This window comes from Lonchura striata, chromosome 10 (genome assembly GCF_046129695.1).
Source record: "Lonchura striata isolate bLonStr1 chromosome 10, bLonStr1.mat, whole genome shotgun sequence".
Taxonomy (NCBI): Eukaryota; Metazoa; Chordata; class Aves; order Passeriformes; family Estrildidae; genus Lonchura; species Lonchura striata.
The window spans coordinates 6808314-6817159 of NC_134612.1; positions in this window are offsets into that span (position 1 = coordinate 6808314).

Consider the following 8846-nt stretch of genomic DNA (forward strand, 5'->3'; position numbering starts at 1 on the left):
GCGCGGCAGCGGCGGCGGCAGCGCGGAGGCCGCGGCGGCCCTGCCGGAGGGGGCCGCGCCGGCTGCTCCTCCGCCTCCCGCGGGGGAGGCCTCGCTCCGAGCGGCGGCTCGGCCCGGGCGGCGGCGGCGGCGCTACTGCAGGTCCCTGCGGGCCATACCCGCCCCGCCGCGGGGCCCCTGCTGCTGTCGGCGCCTCCCTCAGCGGCGGCCCGGCATGGCGGCGGCCGCAGGCAGGATCCGCGAACGGGCGCGGGGCGGCGGCGGGGCCGCGCTGCCCGATGCGGCGGGAGGGCGGCGGAGGCACCCGGGGTTCACCGCGGCCGCATCACCGCGGCGGCGGCGCCGCCTCCTGCGCGGGGCCGGTGGGCGCGCGGGCAGGGCCGGGCGGGCCGCGCGCGCTCCGCGGTGGCGCCGTTAGATCCGGCCGTCACTGCGGGGCCATCGCCGCCGCCCGCGCCGCGCATGCGCGCCCGCAGCGGGGCGGGGGGGCCGCCGGCGCCCTCTAGCGGCGCCCAACCCGGCAGAGGGGGCCGCGCGCAGCAGGGCGGGAGCGGCGCGCGCCGCCTCGGCGCCCGCCATGGGCCCCGCGCGCTGCTCGCGAGCGGGGCTCCGCGCGGCCCCGCGGCCCCTCACGGCGCCCCGCGCGCCCCCGCCCCGCGCGCCCCCGCCCCGCCGCGTCTCGGCTTTCCCCTCACGGCGGCCGCCGCGTCCCGCCCCTGTCATGGCGAGCGCCTCCGCTCGGGCTGAGGAAGCGGCCCCGCCTCCGCCCTCAGGCCGTGCTGGAACCTGCGGCCAGGCCTGTCAGTGCCTTGGGCTACCGGCCCCCTCCGCCAGAGCGGAGCGGGTCCGGGGACCTGTGCGGCCTGGCGGCTCTTGCGAGAGGTGGCGCGGGAGCTGCGCAGCGCACAGACCCCTCAGGACATCGCCAGCCTCCCACACACGGCTCTGTGGACAGAAGTCTGTCCCAGGTGTTCCTGCTGGAGACCTCACGTATAGCACAGCACTGGATGCACTGGCCGAGGGCAGGTATGAGCAAGATATAGGCACAGGCAGGACTTTTACGGAGGGAACTTGTTTTATTTTGTATGTAAGCACCACGGCCATTCCACAGACTTCCAGATCCTGTGTTGCAACACTATCGGGCAGCCCTCTCCCTGCTTCTGTGTTTGGTGTTTTGGGGAACTGCCTGACAGGGCTTCTTTTTCCCACTTCACCGTCTGTGTTCACTTAGAGTTGCCCATGTGAAACTAATCAAGGAGTTTCACCTGTATATTTTAGTTCCTTGTTCACTTCATTAATCCCTTCAGTCTTTCCAGCCCAACACAAAATTACTGTACACACAAAATACAGGAATTTGGGTCTTGACTCCAAATACTCATTTAGCTTATGTGGTCTTCACTAAACAGCTCATTCCCCACTTGGCACTGTTCCCACATGGCCCAGGTACATATCCATGTTACCATGCAGATCTACAACGCCCTTCTGCCTCCCAGCAGACACTCAGTAGCCAGCTCTGGACTGTAACTCCTTGCACACATTGAATCCCCAACCTGACTTCACTCCAAGGCAAAACATCTTCATTCTCACCCTCTGTTACATTGCTTGTAAAATGCCCAATTCCTTCTTCAGCTTACTGCCAGGAACACCTTCTGTGCTGAACCAAGCCAACAGACTGAAATAACATCCAGCAAATTCCCACCATGTCCACATTCTCATATATACCTCCCTGTATCACATCCTCTGCCAAACTCTGAAAACTCTCAACCCCTCACAGCTCCCTCTCATGCTGCTCTGGCTCTTAGGCAAGGAACTTACTTGACACCCAACACCTAGAGTTTTACCAGTCTTGTCTAATTTATGGGATACACTCCTTTGAGGTATCATCAACAAGCTGGGATTCAGCAGTTGACAGCAGTAGGATTCCAGGGCCAAACCTCAATATCTCCATCCAGAGCATTAACCTGCACTATTCCATCACTCACTGATGGAGCTAAATGCATAGCTCTGGATTCCACCTAAGAACAATTGCAATCCTGGCAAGACAGATAATATTAATTCTCCTAACTACAAAGAATTATTGCTTTTGAAAATCATGGTAATAATAGAATACAAAACCGCAAGAGTAGCAAGACTCACTAGGTCATACCTTTTAGACCAGAGGAAGACCATAGTGCTTTTCTTTCCCTCATTATTGCTGGTTGACCTGCTGAATTTCACTTTTTTTCTATCCAGACCCTTGAGTTCATTTCCAATAGAGCAGTCCAAGCAACAGATATAATTTTTCTTGCCTCTGTTGATCATTTGTCAACATCACTATCCTGCTGGAGGAGTCCTGCTGCCTCAAGAGGGTTTGGGCCTCAGCTGTTTGTGACCACTGGGACAAGTGGGGTGGTGACAGTAACTGTGAGGGGTTGAGTGCTCCCCTCCAGCTCTGCAGCCTCACTGTCCCAAAGGTTGGCTCAGCCCTAATGTGCTGCACCTGTGTGACTCCCATCAGACTGCTGAAAAACAGCCAGGTGGGGAGAAGCTCCACTTGAGTTTTCTCTGCTGTGCCTCAGGATTGTCTCTCAAGCATGAGAGCTGGTCTTTTGGTGATCCCTGACTCTGTGTCTGCCCTGCTGACTGCCTGCTTTGTCCTTGGGCCTGCTCCTTGCTGCAGATGGCTGCTGCTGGTGGCCCTGTTCTCCTCATTCAGGTACTGTGGGACTCTTTCTTGTAGTTGGCACCACTTCTCTGCCTGCCTTGCTCGTACCACCCTGGCTCACCTTTTTCCCTGCAGCAGCCACCTTTGCTGCTGCCTTATGCTAACAGTGTTGTGGGACCAGTCTCCTGTCCTGGCCAGTGGTAGGTGCTTAAGTGCTTAACTTTGAATAAGCACTGAAACACTCAATAAACCATTGAGTAATTCTCCTTGTAGTTTAGCTAGAAAATAAGGGTGGAAAAAAAATGTTATTTCATTTTCCCATTTCTATCACTGCTCTGTGTTTGGGAAAAACTAGACTCCTTGTTCAGATTATGTTACAGTAATGCCTATTAACTCTGCTAAACACAGATACCTGGTTAATGGCCCAGGTCCTTGGGTGATAGTTTTTGAGTCTTCCTTGCAGCACTTGAACAGAATAAACATTTAGCCATCAATGAATAGTTCATTGTAAATGTATATTAAAGAACATGAAGTGTTCAGAAGTTAAATTCCTTCTGTTGTGGAAGTGGTGCATCCTAAAGTGTCTGATAACTGCAGCACTGCATCTTTAAGGGAAAGGTATCAGCTAAGTAAAAAAAAAAAAAATACAGGTCAGCACATAGACTTCTTCTGAAAGCTTGAATGTGAATAAAATGGTGAGGCTTTCTTGTTTTGTCAGGGAGTTTGTTTTTTCCCTCAGCTGGCTGCCAATGGCAGGCTTGTTTCTAATTGCTTGCTTGTTTGACTTGATGTAGGCTTCCTTCTGTGTCACTGCATTTTGAGTATCATGACTAGAGGCAGGCTAAGACCAGAGGGATTGTAACAGTTCCAACAATACAATGTTTTCTGGGCTGATGCTATTAATGAATTAACAAAACAAATAGGGAATCACAATAACTGCAGAAGAAAGGAACAAGAAGCATCTCCCCACAGTTTCTAAGCTAGAAAGCACTCAGAGGAGCTCGGGATGGCTGTCACAACCCTGCAAAGCCTGTGGCCCTTTGTTAAGTGGCCCATGGCTACCTGCTCACCCTTGTTACCATCCCAATGAGACACAGCTGCAGAGATCACTCCTGCAGTACAAGCTGCACCAATTCCCTTGTTACCATCCCAATGAGATACAGCTGCAGAGATCACTCCTGCAGTACAAGCTGCACCAATTCCCTTGTTTGTGCCTTTTTATTTGCCTTGAATTTGTCTCATAGGATTGTCTTTTTAAGTTTTGTAACTCCCAAGTATTCAAGGGGTGTCCAATCATGACACGCCTTTGGAATCCTGGTAAAGCAGAGCACACTGGTACTCCCAGTCCATTGGTTTTGCCTCCCTTTCATATTCATGAACAAAGCATAGACTTGACCACTATAACAAATTTTCACCTCAGTGTTCAAAAATAAAATTTTACATTGTTCCAGAGTGGCCATGCTTTTTAGAAACATATTCCACTTGCTTACTAAGCTCTTACCAACATCCCTCTCTGAGAACTGCTGCTTTTGTTTTGAGAGTTTCACACCCACAACACCAGAAACATCCTTTTTTTGATTATAGGAGTGGTTGTAATGGCCCTTTCATTCAAGTTCACTTCCCTTCCACATATGATAAAGCCAATTTCTGCTTTTTTATTTGGGCTTTTTTTTTTTTTTTGTGGGAATGAAACAAAACAAAAAAGGTATCTCCATTATCAATCTTGAGACCTGGAATAGTGCAGTAGAATTTGTGTCTTTACTGGTAGGAGGAATTCCTTGTTCTAAGCCAGAACATTTCTTATTTGTTGTTGGATGTTGGAATATTCAATGCTGTACAGTTTTATAGCAGCGCCTGTTAGATCCACCAGCTCTTTGTAACTATGAGGTTTTGTTTGATCTTTGGTATTTTTTAACCATCTACTGCTTCCAGAAACACCCAGCAAATAAACAGGAATGTATTTCATGGTTTGGAGTCACAAGGACCGGAGAAGGAATATTTCCCAACAATTTTAAGGTCCTTGGGCTCTCGGTACAAACCCCACCCACTACATCACTATTGTTAAGGGGTTTGCTTATTATTCTCCACAAGCCAGCCCCCCACAATTCATTTACTTCATTTGGGTGATATATTCGAATGGAATTTTCATAGGATGAATTTGTAGGGCATCTCCTCCAGCATTTATTGTTCAGCACAGCTTTCTCTTTCAGTTCTCCCAGCCCTTCCCCAGCTTGAACCAGGCTAGTGGGTGTAGCTGCAATAGCTTTTCTCCAGCTGTGTGAGAATGTCTGGCCTAGTAATTGTTGTATTTGAACCAGCATCAAGTACATGCATTTTTGCATCAAGTACATACATATCATATTTGATCTTTGGTAATCGAATTCCTCCTGTTATTAAATTGTATAAGCAGAAGTCAAGAGGTACATCTGTGCAACTCAGGTAAGATCAAATCCCTCTTTTTCAGTTATTTTTGCCTTATAGTTGTACTTACATGAACCATGTGAGTGAACTTTATGTTTCAGCTAATGAAAAAAATCTGTTTAGCTTATGTTTTAAAAGTGTCACAACACAGATTCCCAATATGCATCTCAGAAGCATAGAATGAGGGTATTGATAGAGCTCACAGCAGTCCACCTCTTCACTGAAGCTATTGATGTTTTACTGATGTTGCTAAACAAAGAAATTAAAGTTCTTCTCTGAATGTAGAGTTGTAAATCCAAAGACAGCTGTTGCTTGTTTAAGCTGGGGGTTCTTGTTGGTTTCCATGTGCCAGGAGGCTCCTGCGCCCTCTGTCAAACCCAGGTGAAGTACCACTCTACTCGTGCTGTAGCTCTTACACCTATTTGCCAGCTCAGGTTTGGGAGGGGCATGTGAGCAAGCTCCGCATTTGCATAAATTAATTGGCATAATTGAGCTGGCTGTTGACTTTTGCTTCCAGGAGCATCATGCTCTTCCCTACTACCCTCTGAGCTGTGAGGTTGAGAAGTACTACAGAAACTCACACAGGGAGCTGCTCATTCAAACAAAAAAATCAGCTTAGTGGTTTGTTTTACTGTTATGACTTAAGCAGGGATATTCTGGCCCTTCTGTTTTGTGGTTTACCTGTAAGCGGGACAGAAGAGCTTCTGGAAAACACTGGCTTTACTTGTTTCCGTAACTGCTTTGTTCCCAATCCAGACAAATAAGTATTACTGTGACTTCCTAAAGGTGGCTTCTTAGATCCATATGTCCTCTGTGCACCTCTTTTTTTACTGGAGTGTTTCTGGTGTCCTGCAGTGAGAAGTCTTGTGCCTGACGGCAGAGAGATGGTTAATCCCCGTGGTGCTTTTCCTTATTCTGAAGCTGTAAGACTACAACTACATCTTTCAATCGGTCCTTTGTAGTGAACAAACACTTCATCTTTACTCAGAGGTGTTCTGACAGGCTTTTTTGAGAAACCAGTACAGACTGATTATTTAACTGTAGCAAACAAGGAATGAAGTTCTCCTTTTAACAATGCAATACTAGTATTTGATAGTTGATTAAAATATGTAATTCATAGAGTATCTTACTGAGAGAATCTCACATTGCATGTCTGATTGCAATCACAGCAGTTGCTTCTGGCCTCAGTATCTATAAATCCAGTTTTGGAGGAGATCTGCTCCTTTGGTGAGTGCCCAGCTCATCTCTGATGTGGGCTGTGAGCCTGGTCTAAACTTGTGCTTCCAGGAATGTGGGAATTTTGTCAGAACAAGACTCTCACTTTGGAACAGCCCAGAGCAAATAGAGATGATCTGGGATTAGCACTAAATAGTTGAGCTGACTCTGAGCCAAACTGCTAATGCAGAAATGCTGGTGCAACTCTGATGTATTCCAGTTTAATTTGGGTTTAGGGATTATCCTACCATACATACAAGAAGAATGTGCCTCTTATACACCTGAGTTACCCCTCTGATTTAAACAGATCAGCTGACTTTGACCTTGGGTGGTTCTCTAAAGGAATACAAATTTGATAATGGAATTGGGTTTAATTCCCCACTTCTGTTTACCAAAACCAAGCAGAAATTACTATTTGACTGAATATAAAAAAAATTTAATGTCAGGAGACTGTTCTCTCATGGTTTAAAGTCCTCTTGTAACTGAATTTGGCCTCAAGATACTTGCTTCTCTTTCACTGATTTGCGTTGTGGGAGCTTCTTGAGAAACTGCCTGGAGAATTTTCAGTTTCTGATGCATCCTTGGGACAATCTTTAGCTTGACAATTCTAACAATATTGAACTGTACAAATGACTATCAGAACTGAGTCTAATATCCTACTTCCAAAAGCAGGCAGTGACGAATATGTAGGGAACAGTAATAATACTGTAAGCATATAGTTATATTTTCCTAGCATAGTCTTCCAGCAATTTGTGTCTTGGGGACCTATAGAGAGACTAGCAGCTCCTTTAATTTTATATTCTTAGGTAGATTCCTTCTCCATTAGTGTGACCATTACCTTTTGACTCTTTGACTGCTATTGAAAATTGAGCTGATATTTTTGCAGGGGTATTGTGAGCTTGTTCCTTTTGTGAACAAATATGTATTATTGGGGTTTGGTTTTTCCCAGTGCATCTTAACACCCACTTGAATTACATTTCTCTCTGAGCTCTATGAAGTTAATTCCTTTTAATCTAATGACAACTTAGTTTCAAGAGCTCCTAATCAGGAACATTCTCAAAGGCCTCTGGAAGTCTGAATTCCTATATGAACAGCATCTCCATTTTATATGTTTGACTCCACTAAATAAGGCCACTAGATGTGCATGGCAGGAATCTCTATACAAAATCTCTGCCAACTGCTCCCCAGTATGTCCTGTTTATGTGTTTGCTAATACTGGGTTTTGTGGGTTGGGTTGGTGGACTTTTTGGCATTTTGCTTCATAATTCATATTGGATTTACAGGTTTAAAGTTTCTTAGGTCCCTTAGTGCCTGTCTTAAAAACTTGACATTGCACTAGCCATCTGCCATAGGAGTTTTTAGCAAGAAGACTGTAGGCAAGTTATCTCTGAAGGACCTTATAACACTGGGGTGAAAACAGTTTGGTCCTGAAGGATTTCTTCTATAACTTAATCTTCTACTCTTTTGGGGTGAAACAGTACCTTCAATGTACCCAGTAAACATTCAAGTAAAAACCCAGGAAAACCAGGCTTTTTAGCTAAGAAATCTTCTCAAGTTCCTTTGCACTGGATTCAGATAAAACAAACAAAAAAAAATATTATTTTTTCTGTTGGATAGTTCTGAACAATCCCTTTAATCTTGGCTTGTCATACTGCCAGAATCTCTGGCGTGCGTCCTTCTTCTCAAGTATTTGAAAAAGAATTCACTAATATTCATACTTCCAGCAAGTTGCTCCTAAAAGTGTTTTTTGGCCTCTTCACCCTGTTTTTTAATATATAACCTGCAAGTCTTGACAATTCTATCTCCCCTTCTACTCTTCTATTGGGCAGAACTTCAGCTATCCAAGGAATGTCCTTTTGCCTCTGCGGGCTCTCCTTGCCATGCCAACCTTGTCTTCCAGGATGGAGGGTTTTTGAAACCCATTTGTTTCCAGAATGCAGATTTCCAACCTCTTTTGCATGTGACCCATGTTCTGAATAGTGTTTATTTTAATTTCTGAAGTTGCAGAGTTGCTCTTTTAAGTGTATTTTTAATGAAGAAGCTATTGCAGGCAGCCTGAATGATGCTGAACCCACCTGAGGGGGACCAGTGGAGAATTTTGCTTCAAATATCTGTGGTCTGATTTCTCCCTGGGCTGTTTTGTGACTGGGAGAAACTTCCTGAGTGGGGAGGGTGAAATGCCTGTTTGGCTGCTGTCAAGGAGCAGCTATCTCACAGATAGGTCAGGAATGCAGCTGGCATCCTGCAGCTACTCTGGAGGGGGGCTGAAACAGCCTCCTCCTCAGCAGCGTGTGGGCTGAGCTACTTGGTGCCTTTCTTGTCCTGATCTTCATTGCCAGGATCTCCCCGTGCCTTTGTGCTTGCAGGGGCTCAAGGAGAGGGCTCCTGTAGTGGGGGTGGTTGAGACAGCAGCTACTGAGAAAGTTTGACACGTTCAGGGGGACCAGACAGGATGACCCAAGTGGGTGGAGAGTTGGCAGGTGTTTTAGTGATGCCACCATTATCTTTGAAAGGTCATGGAGATCAGGGAGATCCCTGATGGCTGGAGAAAGCCTGGGGTTAGTCC